Here is an 18,445-nt window from a genome sequence, read left to right as displayed (position 1 = left end):
CTAGCAAATCATGAGTAAACACGTGTTCAATTTATGATTACAAAATTAATTATTTGAACATGTTTTCACGGTTTACTAGTAGCAGAAGCTTGGCTGCTTACTCCGTTCGAGCATAAATATGGGAAAATAGAGAGAGGAGAGAGAAATAAATATGATGGTTTTGGGGAATGCGTTGTCGAGATGGGAGTGGTCCAAAAGACTAATCAGCTGTTTGGTCTATCAGCTTAGTCACAGGGTTGCAGACAGTCCGTACAAATGTCATGTCAGATTAAGCTCTGCCGGGCCAAACAGAGGCGTCATCGCAGCGCGGTAAGCATTTGCCACTGCTGACGGCGCTTATGTTTTCCAAAAAATAAAAACAAATTAAGTATATAAACTATTTTTAATATTGTAGCTATTCCCATAACTCGAGAAAGGATTCTCATGGGATTTTCTTTGTGAGAATTTCGGAAATCTTCTAATCATATTTGTTCATTGTATATCATACAATTAGTTTTTATTAGGTACTTATTTACAATAATTTCTAATCGCATAATTCTAAGCATAACATCAATTTTAAATAAAAAAATTTACAATAATTTTTTATTACATAATTATAATCATAACATCAATTTTATATCTTTTGGTGGTATATTATTTAGCACTGCACTAACTCTTGGAGCTCTTACTTTCATCCTTCAACTTTATTTATTTTTGTCTCCAAGTTGTCCTTTATTTTTGAAAGTGTGCTTATTAACAAATTAGGAGTATGCAGCATTTGTGATAAAAAAAATGAATGAAAGTACCAGCCCAAATTGTCAATTTAATTTGGATTTTCAAAATCGCCATTAAAACTGAATGAAGAAATTTTTTACCCTAAAAAATATTTTAGTAGAATAACCGAATAATACGTTTTAGTTACTGTCTTTTATTACAAGTAGTCGTTCAGTGTTACATTTGCTAACAAAAAATCTTATATCAACTTGACTTGGTATCGATGCAAAAAGTTTTCGAGCTAACATAGTTGATATTGTGGTCTGTTAATTTTGTAAATGAAGTCATTGTTGTTCTTATTTAACAAAGTTTTTTTTTAATTTTTTTTTAATTTTTTTTTAACAAATAATAACGTTAGTGGATTAAATTGTTCAATGTTATGGTAAATGAGAATAAGTGGAGATTAAACTTGCATCATGATGCATAAATATTATAGTTTTACGTCACTACGGTAAAACGTCATCTGCATTTATTTAACACATCTTTAACTTACCTAGGACAAAAAAGTGTTTGAGAACAAAAGTGGAACAACCACTAGAATTAGGGAGAAGTTTGTAATTAACTCAAGATTGTATATTAATATAATGGGTAATGCTATGGAAATTAAACTTTTAAACTAAATTTGAAAATTAAATTATGTGTAACCAACAAGAAGTAAGTACATCAACACTTAAATAAAAATTTAATCATTAACAACCACATCATTTAATTTACAAAATTAAAATTAAAATTTTAATCTCTCTAGTATTACCCCTAATATAACTGAGTAGATTCATGAGGTAATAAATTTGTAACATTGATACTTCGGCGTTGTTGCGTTGAAAGTGCACAATACCAATTTGTATCTAATTAAATCATAGGATAGGTTTTTTTTTTTTTTTTTTGTTAAATTCAAACCATGATGGGTTTTCCAGCCTTCATCAAGCATTATTTATGTGGAAAATAAAATCTATATTATTTTTAGATATCAATTTTGTAGCTTTCTTGACATGAGATAAGTTGGACAAAGAAAAGGTCGAAATTATAACCTAGCTGGATACCTAAAAGTCAAACAGCAGCCAGATCAACACTCAGCAATTCAGTTACCAAGGGCAATTAACATGATCCAATTACATGAACATCCCCAGCAGTTATATGACGAGGCTCAACTTTATTTCTTCGTGGTAAAGAGGGGTAAAGGACAAGCATCTTCAACTTGAATTTATACGTGTAAATTGCGGTGTAGCTAAATTAGCGATAACAATATGTTTTACTTTTTGCATTCAAGTTTGTATTTTTTTTATATATATTTTAAATTAATTTAGTAACTATACTATTATTGGTAAAAAAAATGATTTATACGTCATTAATTAAAATATTCTACCCCTCATTTTTTCTTCATCTTTTGTCTCAATCTTTTATCCGAAAATATTTTATTTTATTTTATTTTTAAAAGTAAAAAATAAATGAGACGAAATGCCGATAACTTGTGGCGCCTGTCTAGCACCACGATTGCAGTCTCCTGGCCACACCCACCCACACTGTAAAGGGAAAAGGCAATAGGGAGGGCTTCATTTGTAAAATATCAAGTCTTCTAGTCAACTACTTTCATGGATAATTAGCCAACATTTATTGGCATGTTTGCTTACACGAAAGCATTTGAATTATTTTGATTTTTTTTAGTGTTTCCTAGAGGCGGATATACTCGAGACTTCTATTGTGTTTACGGACAATTACGACACCAAGACGTATATAGTTAGACTTCACATTAGAATTCGTAATCCAATGTTTGAAGTAGCAAGAATAAATAGATTATGAGGTAGTTGATCTCAAATTTATTTACTTTCTCCCACATTCTTAACTTTCTCGTTGGATATTGTTATTCACATATTTATTTTTACTTTCGACATACATTTGTTAACTTTTTACTATTGATTTTCTTCAATTTATTCTATCTGATGAACGAAAATAAAAAAGGTAAATAAGAAATAAAAATGAGTTTTTGAATAAGATTACAATTCTCATTTCATGACTTCCCTCGTCCAAAGTAACTACGTAGGAACAGACTACTAGCTAGTAGCTGCAATAAAGCCATCTTCAATTTATGCGCATAAATATTGTTACATTCTTTACTAGTTTTATGCACAAAATCCATAAACAAATATGGACGTCACAATAATGGGAGAATCTTTGGATGAGCTCTTTGATCGCGTGGCATATTTCATCACTTAATATCAACAACTGTATATTAAATATTGAAACGTTGTTTATTTCATTAATGGTGTCGATATTACAATTACATAACTATCAAAATAAATCCATTGAAATGTTGTTTGTTTTATTATTGTTACTTTCTTTATCGTGTTGATATGTTCTTTAGTTGAAAACTGATTGTGCGTATGATTAGTTAGTCAAAATAAATCCATTGGAAGGGGAAATCAAGAGGTAACTGTAGAATGTGGGTATTAACAACATTGGAAAATATGAAGGATTGATATAAAAGAAGATGATAGAGAAAGAAACAAGAGAGAGATATTGAAGAGGAAAATCAAATCTTGAATTAATTGATATTTTCTGATACAATATTTTTAGCTGCTATATATATGCATAACACTATACCAATAGGGATATTCTGATGGGACCGAGGAATCGGAGTTCTCTCCTTTAGGGACAAGGTCGGATTGAGAAAGTACACCTCCCGGAGCTATTTGATCAAGTGCCGAGGGGTTTTTTTTACAACTATTTCCCAGTCTTCGATCGCCATTATGGCATCCATTGATTCAACAGATTTAGATACTCAAGCGGAAAAGGCTTAAGTTGACCTACTTTGGTTGAGCTGCCCGTAGAATACTTTAACTGGAATGGGCACGAAGTTATATAAGAGGGGCTTGTTCAAAACTTATATCTTTCTCCCATTTCTACACCGCAATACATCAAATGATGTCGTCTGTCTATTGCATTTAACATATCAGATAGTGACATTACTTAATAGTGGGTACGTAAAACAGTAAAGGTTTGCTTCCGCAACAATAATTGGGTAAGTAGTTTGCTTACTATATATTTGGCAAAATCAAACGGAGGGATCTTTGAAGCCGACAAAAAGACATTGTAAGTGAATAGTATCAGAAGTAAATTTTTAAAGTAAAAATGTCATTTTTATTAAAAGTGAACAATACTAAAAATGTTTCGTTAAAACTTCCTTTAACAATTGCTGCATAATTTCTCTTTTCCAATTGTTACCTGCTGCTGCTGCTGGTTGGGTCTCTCTCTTTTGTCAAATAAATTATATTGGGTTTGTTTTTTGTTCGTGAGGTGGCTTCTTGTGTTTGTACTTGGGGTTGGGCCCTTCGAAAGAGGAATGACTTACCTGCACTCTTTAGGTTTTGACGTTTCTTGTGTTTAAGAAGCCAGACGTTAAGGTTATGTTCCGAATCAATAATACTGTCTTGTGCATGTTTAAGTTTATATCAAATAGCTGTTTGCTCGTAATTTGTTTACTTTTATGCACTCCTTTGTGCTGGTTTGTAAATTAATTCGGGATTTCTGTATTATGCTTCTATATATGTACTCTATATCGAATTTTTTTGCAAACTAAATACGAGCTCATTTGACAACGACCTAATCCTTTACTACTAGTGTATGATATTGATCAAGAGAAGATCGACAAACAGGGGCGGAGGCATTGTATTGTATGCACAAAACTCTTAAATTCTATTCACCAATAGTTAAAACAAGAGGTCTTTTTTTCTTTTAACCCAACGACACTAATCCTAAAACTAAATTTAACTCTTATCTTGTAAACAAGTCAATAACTCTTAAATTTAAAATTTGAAGTCTACTTGAGTTTAATCAAAAAATTTCTTTTACATCGCCAACCGAAAGAATAATAAACTTTGAGCTTTTCCTCCTTTTCTTGTTGAATTTCATATATTTTGTCCTCCAAAAACAATATTAAGGTTTGTAAATCTTTTTCTTTTTTTTTGTCGAATTGTAAATCTCTTTGTTCTCTTTAACTTTTTACTAACAATATGGTCTAAAAACATGATCTCCCTAGCATTTTTCATTGACTTGATATTGGAAGGTTAATTTCTTTTAATCCTCTTTAATTTTGATTAACTACTCTCTATATTGAATAGATATTGGAAGGAAATTTTTAATTAGCTCACAACTCCAAGCATGTATTATACTCTCTTGTGAACATTATCTTCTTCTTTTTTTAACATTTAGTCACTCAATACTACGGTCTAGTGGTATTTCTCTTCACTTGGAAGTGAGAGGTCTTAGGTTCTAATCTCGTAGACGGCGAATTCGATACCAAACTAGGTTGCCCATTGTGTGGTTTAGCCGAACTCCCCCTCCCCTTAATATAAAAATATCGATGTACTCAAAACAAAAAAATGAGGCCCCTCCTCACGTAAAATCCGGGCTCCGCCACTGTCGACAAAACTAATCAAATTTAAAACCTTTTACAGCTATCAATGCATAGTCATGGCATCTGTGACTGTGACCACCCTACTCTTGAACTTGAAAGGGGTGTGATATCCACACACCCCATTTTACTTCTGACACACCTTTTTAATTTTCGACTGTCGGATCAAATGAATTGAAGAAGATCAACGGACATAAATTATCAAGGAGTGTGTGAGAAGAAAAATGGGATGTGTAGATAACACACCCCCAACTTGAAATTGTTATCTGACTACATTTCCAAAAGCACCGTATTCCATACCTTTTAATAATACGGCTATATGGATAAGAGAGGGGACCATTTACTACAAACTATGAAGTCCTAAAATTTCAAATTAGTATGGTGGAGAACAAGTGTGATAAAAAGGAAGATTTCTCACTTTTTTTTTTGTGGTTGTGCACATTTATTTATTTTTATATTGTTTGGTTAGTGATATTCGCTTGCAAATTTTTAAAGTGAACTTACGGGGCTTGGGTTTGATGTCAAATTTTGTTGATGAGTTTCGCATTCGATTACTTGAAGTGCGTGGTAGGCCTTCAAGAGCGCCCAAAATCTATGAGATTCTTCGGCTTTCTCTGTAAATTTGAAGCCAAGCTTAATACTGATGGTGCGGCTTGTGGCTCTTCGGACTAGGTTGGGTGATAGGATTTTTACACCTGTAAAAATAAGATAAAAATACTTGCAAGAGAACATCATAATTGTAGTATAAACGGTTCAAGTAAAGTCATTTTCCAAAGAGATTGATATGAATAACTTGTATTTAAAGCCAATTCTTAGTTAACTATTTAAAACAGATTTAGGAAAAGAATTTGAAATTGTGAATGAAACCTAATAAAAGCAGAAAATTAAATAAAACACATGAAATCAACTTTTAATTGAAATCAGCAGCAGAAAATTAAAGAAGACTCATCGAGACCAAGTATTCTTGGATTTACGCTTATCAAGCTGCTTCATGAATGTCTCCACTAGCCGGTCTATATTAGTTTCTCTCTCTATATATATATATATATCGTGAAGGTATTCAAGTGGTTAATTGTTTAAGCAAACTTTGGTGATGGCCATATTGGGGGTTCATTTGTGAAATTCTTATCCTTGGTGTGATGATGCAACCTTTGTTCATGATCTTTCAAGGCTTTCGAACTTACACTTCTTTTAGGAGTTGTTTTTAATGGATTTCCTATCTTCGGAATTTGAGTTTTCGTGTTGGTTTGAGGCGGGTCATCCATTTCCCCGTAACACTTTATTTTTTGGGTAAATTACATAGTAGCCTCTCAGGTTTGAGCTCTATTACAACCGCATACAACATCTTTAAAACATTTCACTTTCATACCTCACGTTCTATTTTATTTCAAAATAATACATCCGTCACATTTTCCATCCATTGATCCGTTAAGTGCTGACGTGGCTGATACATTTGTGCCACGTGGCAATTTTTTTTAAAAAAAAAAAAAACCTTAATCTTCTAAATTAAAAATAAAATAAATAAAAAAACCAAAATACTTGATTATCCCCTCCCCCCCCCCCCCCCCCGGCGCTCCCTGCATAACCCATATCCCATTAAACCCCCAACCTATTATTCCCCAGATCCAATTATCCACCCCCATCCCATAAGACCCTCGTACCTGCAACGCATCCCATTTCCCCGCAACCCCCCCTCCCCGGATCTTCATCTTCTTCCGCAACCCAGAAAAAAAAAAAAAAAAAAAAAACCCCTTTCAGTTCGTCTTCTCCCCCCTCTCTTCTTCCCCTGACCCCTATCTGCAACCTAGAAAAAAATAAAAAAATAAAAACCCAGATCCCGACCGCCATCGTCGGGTTCGTGAGGTGAAAATGGGAGAAATGAGTGTGGATTTAAGGAGTGGGGTGTGTAGAGGAGGGAAGAGGGTGGGATGGGGGCTTATGGGATCTGGGTTGTGGGTTCCAGGTACGAGGGGCTTATGGGATTTGGGTTCGCGCGGGCGCGAGGATGGGGTGGTTGGGGGTGGATAATGGGATATGGGGAATAATGGGTTGAGGGGATAATGGGATATGGGTTTCGCGCGGGGGGGGGGGGGGGGGGGGGGGGGGGATAATCAAGGGGGATTCGCAGGGTTCAGGGGCTGGGGGATAATGGGTTTCAAGTTTCTGGTTTTTTTTTTTTTTTTAAATTTAGAAGATTAAGGTTTTTTTTTTTTTTAAATTGCCACATGGCACACATTTGGCAGTCACGTGGCACAAATGTGTCAGCCACGTCAGCACTTAACGGATCAATGGATGAAAAATGTGACGGATGTATTATTTTGAAATAAAATAGAACGTGAGGTATGAAAGTGAAATGTTTTAAAGATGTTGTATGCGGTTGTAATAGAGCTCAAACCCGAGAGGCTACTATGTAATTTACCCTTATTTTTTAGAATAATTGAAAGACATGTTGCTGCCATGCTCACTTTTTTTAACTGATCTGTACTTTCAATGGCGGAAAAAATATCTGTTATCACAAACAAACTTTTCACACTATCGAATGAAGCATATATAGCTACAGTACAACCAAATTACATTCACATGTGACGTGTGTGTTTGCACAGATATATATGGCAATTTCACTTTTGAAGGAGAAACTTTCGTGTTACTGATGCAAAGTGCCAGTGAACTTTGATGTACTTAGGGAGTAAGATAGGTAAGAGGGTGACGGTGAACTTATTTTATATACGATTAAGATTTTCTTCCTTCTTTTTTTCATTCCCTTTCATCCCCTCTTCTCATATTTTCTATTTTGTTTTTCTCTTTCTATAAAAAAAATTAATATAAGATGTTGATGTGACTTAACCGTGACTCAAATAGGAGGGGAGGGAAAAGAAAGAGGGGAGAGAATCATACTCCTTTTATATATGTATAGCATGTGTGTGCCGAGATCATTGAATTTTTTTTTTCCAGAAAATGCTTTTAAATGGCTGAAAGTGTTTTTAGAGAAAATATTTTTAAAACCAATATTTAGTAGAAATGTAAAGTTAAACTCTAGAAAAGCACTTGAAGTGATTGCAGGAAGCACATAATTGGTGTTTTTTCCAGAAAGCACTTCAAGTGTTTTTGGTATAAAAAAATATTTTCTCTAAAATCGCTTTTAATCATTTAAAAATATTTTCCAAACGAGTCCATAATTTTTAGACTTACTCCTAGCTAGATAGGAGTATAAAGTTTTTCTCCTTTTTTTCCCTTCTGAATTTCTAATTAAACGAATTTTTCCAAACAAAAAGAGAATGACTAGATTATTATTATTTTAAAGGGTAGCGTTTGGTGGCTTCGCCACTGCAAATCATCTTTATAAAGGTCGGAAAGCCTCACAGTGACATTTCAGTCTCCTCTTACCATCATCTAGTGATTCACTAACGCTAGGAATTGAACTCAGAATGTACCATATTGAATACGGACATGTAATTCGTTCACAATTACTTAACCACCCATGATGTTTGAGAATGACTAAGCTGTTGGCCATGTCATTGTTTGTTGTTGCTTGTTGCCTTATATTTTCTTTATATACATATAAAAAATTAATATGATTGAATTTTGCAATTAATAGTGAATAATACTCAAGGATGTGGGGAAAATGTTGCATATTATGAGTAAATTAAGCTGAGAGACCGCGGCGGGGGGGGGGGGGGGCCAAAACATCATGTAATTAAGCTGCATATTTAGTACTTAGAAACCTTAAAATAATGATGAGATGAGAATAGGGGTGCAACTTGGGTTGGACTAATTCGAATCCGTTCATGTCCAATCCGACTTTAAACCTAAACAAGTGGGTATTTTTTAAGTTATAACCCTCCCCCCCCCCCCCCCCCCCCCCCCCCCGCGGGAACCCAACCCAAATTTAACCCGTTTATTGATTGGGTTGATCAATTGTCCGTCCATCCCCAACCCAACCCACCCCAACTAACCAAACTCAATCTAACCATATTGTATAATGCTCATACTACACCCAAGTGAGCCAAGTCCAAAAACCAACACACTATTGTATAATGCTCATACTACACCCAAGTGAGCCAAGTCCAAAAACCAACACACTTTCTAATTTTTTTTTTTAATAAACTAAGCTTTATAATTACTTAAGTTTTTAGGGAATAAGAGGTTTTGATTAGTCAGCCCATATTTGTAGTCTCTGAATCCTAAAGCTTTATAGTAGATGGATTTATGAAATTAAGGTTAGCTAGCTTTGATGCTACTTGGCTTAATTTTTTTAGGAATTCTTGAAAACTAAGTTGTTACAAAATTAAACTAGAAAAAGTTGGGCAACCTAAATTCAACCCAAGTAAACCCAAACCCAATTAAACCCAAGTCCAAATGAATCAGAATGAAACCCAACCCGAACCCAAGCCCGAATGGTAAAAATTGGATTGGGATTGGATTAATCTTCTAACCCGCCCGAGTTGCACCCCTAGATAAGAATAGTACACATGCAAACTAAACGGTCCCAATGAATCAACCGTTGTTAAATCAAACCTCGTAAATCTATATACATGCATCTCTTTGGTCGAGCACATGCATATATGGGACCATCTGATTCTCTTCACGCGTATATAATTCAACACTTCACACTATCTCAAATATATGGATAATTAAATTAAAATGTAGCCCTTATTGCTTTGGAATATGCACCTATATATGTAAGGTACTAATTTATAAATATAAATAAATATAAAAAAATAATCTTTACTAATTTATCACCAGCACTATACACCTCTTAAAATGTTTTGAACACAATATTCATCATTTTTTTTTATTATATTTTTCTTTCCCCTTCATGTGGGCACCATCAACTTTTACTTATCCTTTCATTTTTTTTATTCTTTTCTCTCTAACCACTTATATTTATATTATATTTTATGATGACAAAATTATCAAATTACCCCTACATTATTTGATATATTATATTAGGCTGCTTTTGGCTTTTTTTTGGTTGAGGGGCAATTTTGTCCTAATTTTTTTGTCAAATGCGTGACCCCAAAGTTGTTATCAGCATGCGTGACCCCAAATTGGGGCTCTCGCTTTCTATTTTATTTATATATATATTATTTATTTATTTATTTATTTATTTATATATTTATATGTGGGGTTTATTATCCATGTATAGGGTGGGAGCTTCAATGAAGGATCCTCGAGTAACTTTATTTTGAGATACACTATAATGAGAGGAATTAAATTAAAGATGAGTTGAATTGAGGAGGAGTTTTGTTGAAATTATTTACTAAAAATTTTCTGCAATAAGGATAGGAATGGTTCGAATTCCATATAAATGGTTTACTATTCAGCTGAATCGGAATAAAAATCAATATGATTATTAAAATGCCCTTTATATAAATTATTTTTATGTTCATATTGTTTTCTAATCATTTGTATACTAATTAATTATTATCCATTTATAATAAAAATTCGATTAGTTTTATTCATTTTTACCCATATATTTCAAATAAAATAATTATGGTCTCTTTCTATGGTTAATAAATTATTTATAATTTTTTTGGTTAATAAATCATTTTTGGTTTAATTAATAGAAAATCAAGTGAGGGCAGTGTTGGAATAAAAAGAACCAAGTAAGGGCATAATTGGTTAAAGGAATTCATTCCCATTCCCCCGCATGCCAAGGAATTCAAATACCTTCCTTGTCTAGGAGTCTTAGAGCAGTTGGATTTCTAAATTCGCGTGGACACCACATACATTTTGATTATCCCAAAGTTAAGTAAACAAAAAAGTATTCTGTAATCTAAATCTAATTTTTTTAATTTCTACGATTCACTTGGGTCTTCTTTAAAAAATTATCCATTTATAATAAAAATTCGATTAGTTTTATTCATTTTTACCCATATATTTCAAATAAAATAATTATGGTCTCTTTCTATGGTTAATAAATTATTTATAATTTTTTTGGTTAATATATCATTTTTGGTTTAATTAATAGAAAATCAAGTGAGGGCAATGTTGGAATAAAAAGAACCAAGTAAGGGCATAATTGGTTAAAGGAATTCATTCCCATTCCCCCACATGCCAAGGAATTCAAATACCTTCCTTGTCTAGGAGTCCAATTCCTCTAAAAGAGGAGTTGGATTTCTAAATTCGCGTGGATGCCACATACATTTTGATTATCCCAAAGTTAAGTAAACAAAAAAGTATTCCGTAATCTAAATCTAATTTTTTTAATTTCTGCGATTCACTTGGGTCTTCTTTCAAAAATTATCGTAGCAAAATATTACCTAAATTTAAAGCCATTTAATATTTCAACTAAATGGTGGTTATTTTATTTATTCATATGCCCACCTATATAAGAGAGATGATCAACAATGTTATCAGTATTTTGTGTCTAAATGATATTGTTCTTCCTTAAGATATTGCATTCGTCTAAGTTTTATAAGAATGATATTTTTGTTGTGTTGTAGGCCTATTTGACTGAACAACTAAAGAGCAGAGAGAGGGGGTGTGGCACGGCAAGAGAGAGAAGAGAGATATGTGATTTTGAGGTGTGTCTTATCTCAATGGTGCCTTTATTTATAATAGTAGGAAAGGTAAATTCTTTAGGATTACAACTCTAATAGGATAATATCTAATCTATAAGATATGGTAGAATTCCATAAGGATATCTCAAGATATAATAGGATTTACACGATCACATTTCTAAATATTAAAACTACAACACTTTGATCGAGATTAAAAACAGGATTCGATTCATTGAAATAAAATTCGTAGCAAGCCCCACAATATATCTCTATCAAATAAGGTGATTGAAAGAATTTCTCAATAGAACTCCATGATCTTAATCCCCCCATATATTCACATGCTTCTTCAAAATACTAAATTTATAAAAGGTTTTTATATTAACACCCCACAAAATATTGAATGCACCCCACATTAAAATTTAATATTAAATGACTTATGTACTCCATTATGCAATGACAATTTTGACCTTATTAGGTTTTAAAAAAAATAAAGATTTATAAATACACCCCAAATCACTTTTAGCGTATTATTTATCTTCTCAACTATCAAACATGTTGATTAAGAAAAATTGTTTTTGACGAATGGAACACAAAATTGATGTTTCAGGAGCTTCACATGAGGTAAGACTTCATAGTTTTCATTGTTTTAGTGATTTTGATGACATCGACAATTATTTAATCTTGTTTTTGCTGCATTATTTAAACTTCTATGTTCATATTCATTTTTTAGTGTTCATATGGTTAGATTCAATCCCTGAAAATTAAAAATGAGTGTTATAAGTTTTGAGAAATGTGGGGTGTAAAGAAAATATGGGGTGTATGTACAAAATATAAGATGTATATTGAGAATGTGGGGTGTGGGGGTATTATGGGAAAGTAAGTGGGGTGTATAAGATAATTTTTAAGTGAAAAAAGCAAATGTGGGGTTTATTAAGTTTATGGAGTTTATTCAACAATTTGTGGAGTTTTAATATAATTATGTTGTGGTCTATTTTATCTGATAGAGGGACTAGGGCCGGCGACAGAGAGAGAGAGGAGAGAGATGTGTGTTTGTAGAATTGTAGGGGAATGTGTGTGTTGTTATCCCTCCTACATTGTGCCTTTATTTATAGTAGTAAAGGGAGAGAAGATATTCCTTCTCCTCCAAGTAATACAAGTTGTAATAGGAAAGGATAACTAGAATCAAATCTTATCTAGGATTTACACAATCATACTTAAACTATGAATGTTTACAACACTCCCCCTTGAGTGGGTAAATACTCAAGGTAGATTCAGCATCATGCAGAAGTTGAGGAAGTCGACTCGTTGGCATTGATTCCAAGGAACAACGCTTATTCTCAATAAGGTAGGAACTTGCATAAGTAGTAAGTCTCACTAAAAAACCCTAAGGCTATGGCAAAAACCCAAGTAGGGACAAAATCCATAGTCTAAGGAAAAATGCGTGAGAAATGCAAAGTCAAAAGAAACGTCTACAGGACGTCATCAGGGATATGACCAGCCCAAGGTGGGTGCCTCGTTAAAACCTAGTTAGGTAGCAAAAAACCCAGTGGGAAAAATGCTCCTAATCGTAGGGAAAAAGAGTACATTAAGATCAAGCAAGTATCTAGAAGATACTCCCCCCTGAGTTTGACATAATTCCACAGAGAAATAGCAAAGTTACAACTCAGAAAGTTTACGCATACCAATTTCATGAACAAGCTTCTGAAACGTCGCCTTCGGTAGTGATTTGGTGAAGAGGTCGGCCAGATTGTCTTGTGATCGGATTTGCGTGACTTCAATCTTCTGATGCTCTTGTTGTTGATGTGTAAAGAAGAACTTCGGCGCAATATGCTTGGTGTTGTCTCCTTTGATGTAACCCTTCTTGAGCTGTTCAATGCAAGCTGCGTTGTCTTAAAAAATCGTCGTTGGGGCATTAACGGCGGGATGAAGATCACAGGAGCTTCGAATATGGCCCACTACTGCTCTCAACCAAAAGCATTCCCGAGTTGCTTCATGTAAGGCGAGAATTTCAGCATGGTTAGACGAAGTGGCAACTAAGGTCTGTTTAGTTGACCTCCAAGATATTGCGGTGCCTCCAACGGTAAAGACATAACCCGTTTGAGAACGCGCCTTGTGCGGATCAGATAAGTATCCAGCGTCGGCATAACCAACAAGGCGAGAATCAACCCGATGAGCATAGGGTGCGGCATCACTCGAGGATTCGTAGGGATAGAATAAGCCCAAATCCGTAGTACCCCTAAGGTAACGGAAGATGTCTTTCACGCCAGTCCAATGTCTGCGTGTTGGTGCATTGCTGTATCTTGCCAAAAGATTAACAGCGAAGGAGATGTCGGGTCTAGTGCATTGAGCTAAGTACAATAAAGCGCCTATCGCACTTAGATAAGGAACTTCAGGCTCCAAAATCTCTTCATCATCCTCCTTCGGACGGAAGGGATCTCGCTTTGCATCTAGCGTACGAACGACCATAGGAGTACTCGAAGACTTCGCTTTATCCTCATTAAAACGGCGCAACACCTTCTGGGTGTAGTTCGATTGATGTACTAGGATTCCATCCGAACAATGCTCTATCTCGAGACCGAGACAGTATCGAGTCTTACCTAGATCTTTCATCTCAAATTCCGACTTCAGGTGCGAAGCAGTTCTCGCGAGCTCTTCAGGAGTTCCGATGAGATTCATGTCATCGACATATACTGCAACAATCGCAAATCCGGAATGTGACTTCTTAATGAACACACAAGGGCATAGTTCGTTATTCACATATCCCTGACTAGTCAAATACTCACTTAAACGGTTATACCACATTCTTCCGGATTGTTTCAAACCGTATAGTGAACGCCTCAGCCGAATTGAGAGCATGTTCCGGGGTTTGGAAATATTTGAACCAGTCAATGTAAGTCCTTCGGGAACTTTCATATAAATTTCCGTATCAAGATCCCCATAGAGATACGCGGTTACTACGTCCATCAGCTGCATATCCAGTTTTTCGGAAACTACCAAACTGATAAGGTATCGAAAAGTAATCACATCCATAACGGGTGAGTAAGTTTCGTCATAGTCAATCCCGGGGCGTTGTGAGAAACCTTGTGCTACAAGACGAGCTTTGTAACGCACAATTTCGTTCTTCTCATTACGCTTCCGAACGAAAACCCACTTGTAGCCAACGGGCTTCACATGTGGAGGAGTAGGAACTACAGGTCCAAACACCTTACGTTTCGCAAGTGAATCAAGTTCGACTTGGATTGCTTGTTTCCAGTTTGACCAATCAGCTCTACGTCGACATTCATCAACAGAACGCGGTTCAATGTCATCGCTCAACATGATCTCAGTAGCTACTGCAAATGCTAATGCATCGTCGACAATCATCTCATTTCTACGCCACACATCATCTAAGCTAGCATAATAGACCGAAATCTCACGATTCTCGGGAGGAGGATTCGTCTCTTCAAGGACGCTTCCATAATCTAGAATTTCCTCATGAGTTGGGTAAAATGAGTAAGCGATAGTCGGATTCACGGTAGGCTCTTCAGGACCTTGTGCCGTGGTTTTCCTCTTCCGGGGGTGTGAATCCTTTGAACCAAGGGGTCTGCCACGCTTTTGTGTAGGGGCAGATGATTGGCTAGCCGCTAATGTACGTGGATCACCAGAATTGGCGTCCCGGGCTTCCAGGAGGGTAGTCCGTCGTACATTTGGTACATCCATCTTTGCAGGCGTATTCGCAGCTGGAATATGTGATCTTGTCACGCGCGCTAGATCGGTGAAAGCATCTGGCATGCTCTGAGCTATGCTCTGGAGATCTAATATGCGCTGCACTTCAGCTTCAGACTGAGCGGTGCGGGGATCTAAATGAGACAAAGTGGGAGTCGTCCACGATAATTCGCGTCGTTCATTAGGAACGTTGACGTTCTTATCTCCCCCTAACGACGGGAAGACTGTCTCATAGAAGTGACAATCCGCGAAACGAGCGGTAAACAGATCGCCTGTCAAAGGTTCTAAGTAACGAATAATCGAAGGAGAATCATATCCGACATAGATTCCCATCATTCGCTGAGGCCCCATTTTTGTACGTAAGGGCAGCGAGATCGGCACATAGACCGCACAACCAAAAACGCGCAAATGCGATATGTCGGGTTCGCATCCGGTGACCAACTGAAGGGCACTAAATGGTTGTGTCGCAACAAGCCTCAGGCGGACCAACTTTGCTGCGTGCAATATTGCATGGCCCCAAGTAGCGATCGGGAGCTTGGTACGTATGACCAACGATCGAGCAATCATTTGTAAACGCTTAATAAAAGCCTCTGCCAGGCCGTTCTGGGTGTGAACATGGGGTACAGGATGTTCAACTTCAACCCCAACCGACATGCAATAGTCATCAAAAGTTTTAGATGTGAATTCTCCAGCATTATCCAATCGAATAGATTTGATCGGATAATCAGGGTGGTGGGCCCTGAGCTTGATAACCTGAGCCAACAGTTTGGAGAATGCAGTGTTCCTTGTGGACAACAAGCACACGTGTGACGAACGTGTAGAAGCGTCAACCAAAACCATAAAATATCTAAATGGTCCGCAGGGAGGTTGAATCGGTCCACAAATGTCCCCCTGAATCCGTTGTAGAAAAATGGGAGGATTCGAACGAATCTTGTCATAAGAAGGCTTAGTAATAAGCTTTCCCATAGAACATGTTTGACATGCAATTTCATGGATCGAACCTAAGCTTCGGGTTAGTGGATGCCCGTGTGAAGTTTTGAGGATACGGCGCATCGCTATTCGTCCAGGATGTCCCAAACGATCATGCCAAAGTGTAATTTCGTGCGCGGTCCCTGTGGTAGGGCCGGCCACATAGTGGCATTCTATGGGGCGTATGGTCGTAGTATACAGACCACTCGGGTTACGCTCCATCTTCTCTAGAATACGCTTCTGGCCATATTCGTAGGAAGTTACGCACAGAAATTCAACTCCGTTTTCTATGTGGGTTTTAGCGTGGTAATTGTTATCTCTAATGTCCTTGAAACTTAGTAACGTTCTTCCGGAACGTGGAGAATAGAATGTCTCAGCAATGGTCAAGATTGTACCATTGGACAACATTATACGTGCCTTACCGTATCCTTCGATCAGGTTGGATAGGCCTGAAAGGGTTGTCAGAGGTGCATTCTTAGGTACGAAGTTAGTGAAATAGATGCGTTCACGCAAAACAGTATGCGTGGTTGCACTATCTGCCAGACAACTAACTTTCCCACTAGTCATACCTAGAATGAAAAATTAATTTGAATCGGTCACATGCATAAAAGTTTATAAAAACAAGTATCAATTCAAAATAATTTCATTTATTCAAGGAAAAAACTTAATATCCAAAATAAATCGCCAACTAATAATCCAAAACATAAAGGAAAATTGTTCAAAATCAACCAAAAAACAAGGTGGGGTTCGGCCACTAGGTGGAATTCGGCCCCAATTGTCTTATTTTAACTGAAAAATAAGTCTATGTCTAAGATTCTAATCTTCCATAGGAGTGGTATCCTCCTGAAAATCAGAAACCTCTATCTTTGTAGTCTCCGGTTCGTCCACTTGCAGGAAGTTTGATTCAAACTTCGTACGACGAGAATGATATGCATCCACAACCTTCTTGGGAGCACGGCAAATACGGGACCAATGGTCCTTGGAACCACAACGATAGCACATATCGTCATTCATTGTGGCAGGTGTTTTGCCCTTATTCTTGAAGTTCGGGGCCTTGGGAGCGAGGTTTGGGCGCTTCTGGGCTTTGTTTCCTCCCTTGGATGGGCCTTGGCTCTGTTGACCTTGGTGGGATGGCTTCTGGCCGCCCTTACCACGCCTCTTTTGGCGTTTGGGGTGCTGATTAGTGTTATAATGTGCTTCAGGCACAGCAGTAGCCCCAGTAGGTCGAGCTTGATGATTCTTCATCAACAGCTGGTTCTGCTTTTCAGCAAGAAGTAAAACAGAGATCAAATCCGAGAACTTAGTGAACTTCTGAGCTCTATATTGTTGCTGCAGGACAATATTAGAAGCAGAGAATGTCGAGTAGGTCTTCTCCAGGAGATCCTCTTCAGTCAAAGTTTCATTGCAAAACTTGAGAAGTGATCGGATTCGACAAACTTCAGAATTATATTCATTCACAGACTTAAAGTCTTGGAAGCGCAAGTGCTGACAGTCGTGTCTTGCTTCAGGCAAGAATATGTCATTTTGGTGATCGAAACGATCAGCCAAAGCGACCCATAATGCACGTGGATCCTCCTCAGCAAGGTACTCAGTTTGTAAAGCGTCATGGATATGTCTTCGGATGAAGATCATAGCAGTGGCTTTTTCAGCTTCGCCAACAGGTGCATCCGTTGCTTCTTCAATAGCAGGACGCAAGTTCTTGGCAGTGAGGTGGAGCTTCACATCTTGAACCCACTTGAGGTAGTTCCTTCCAGAAACCTCCAAAGCGGTGAAGTCAAGTTTGTTCAAATTCGACATGTTCCTATCACAAAATGGATGAACAAGATGTGGTTAGTGTAATGGAGAAAAATCAATCCATTCACATAGGAGTAGAACATACAGGTTCTAATATACATGTATTGGTTTAATTTTGCATGAAAAACTTCGGGTTTTCATGGGTGATATATTTAAGTGAAAACTTCGGGTTTTCTAACAAGGCATGTGTATAAGAAACTTCGGGTTTCAAAGTAATTATGAACTTCAGGTTCATATATTCCTGCAGGTAAACACAAATATATATGCAAACAAATATGCAAAGAATATATGCAGAAATATTGTATAATGATAA

Source organism: Malus sylvestris, chromosome 9, assembly GCF_916048215.2.
Source record: "Malus sylvestris chromosome 9, drMalSylv7.2, whole genome shotgun sequence".
Classification (NCBI taxonomy): Eukaryota; Viridiplantae; Streptophyta; class Magnoliopsida; order Rosales; family Rosaceae; genus Malus; species Malus sylvestris.
Note: the sequence above shows the minus strand (reverse complement) of the source record.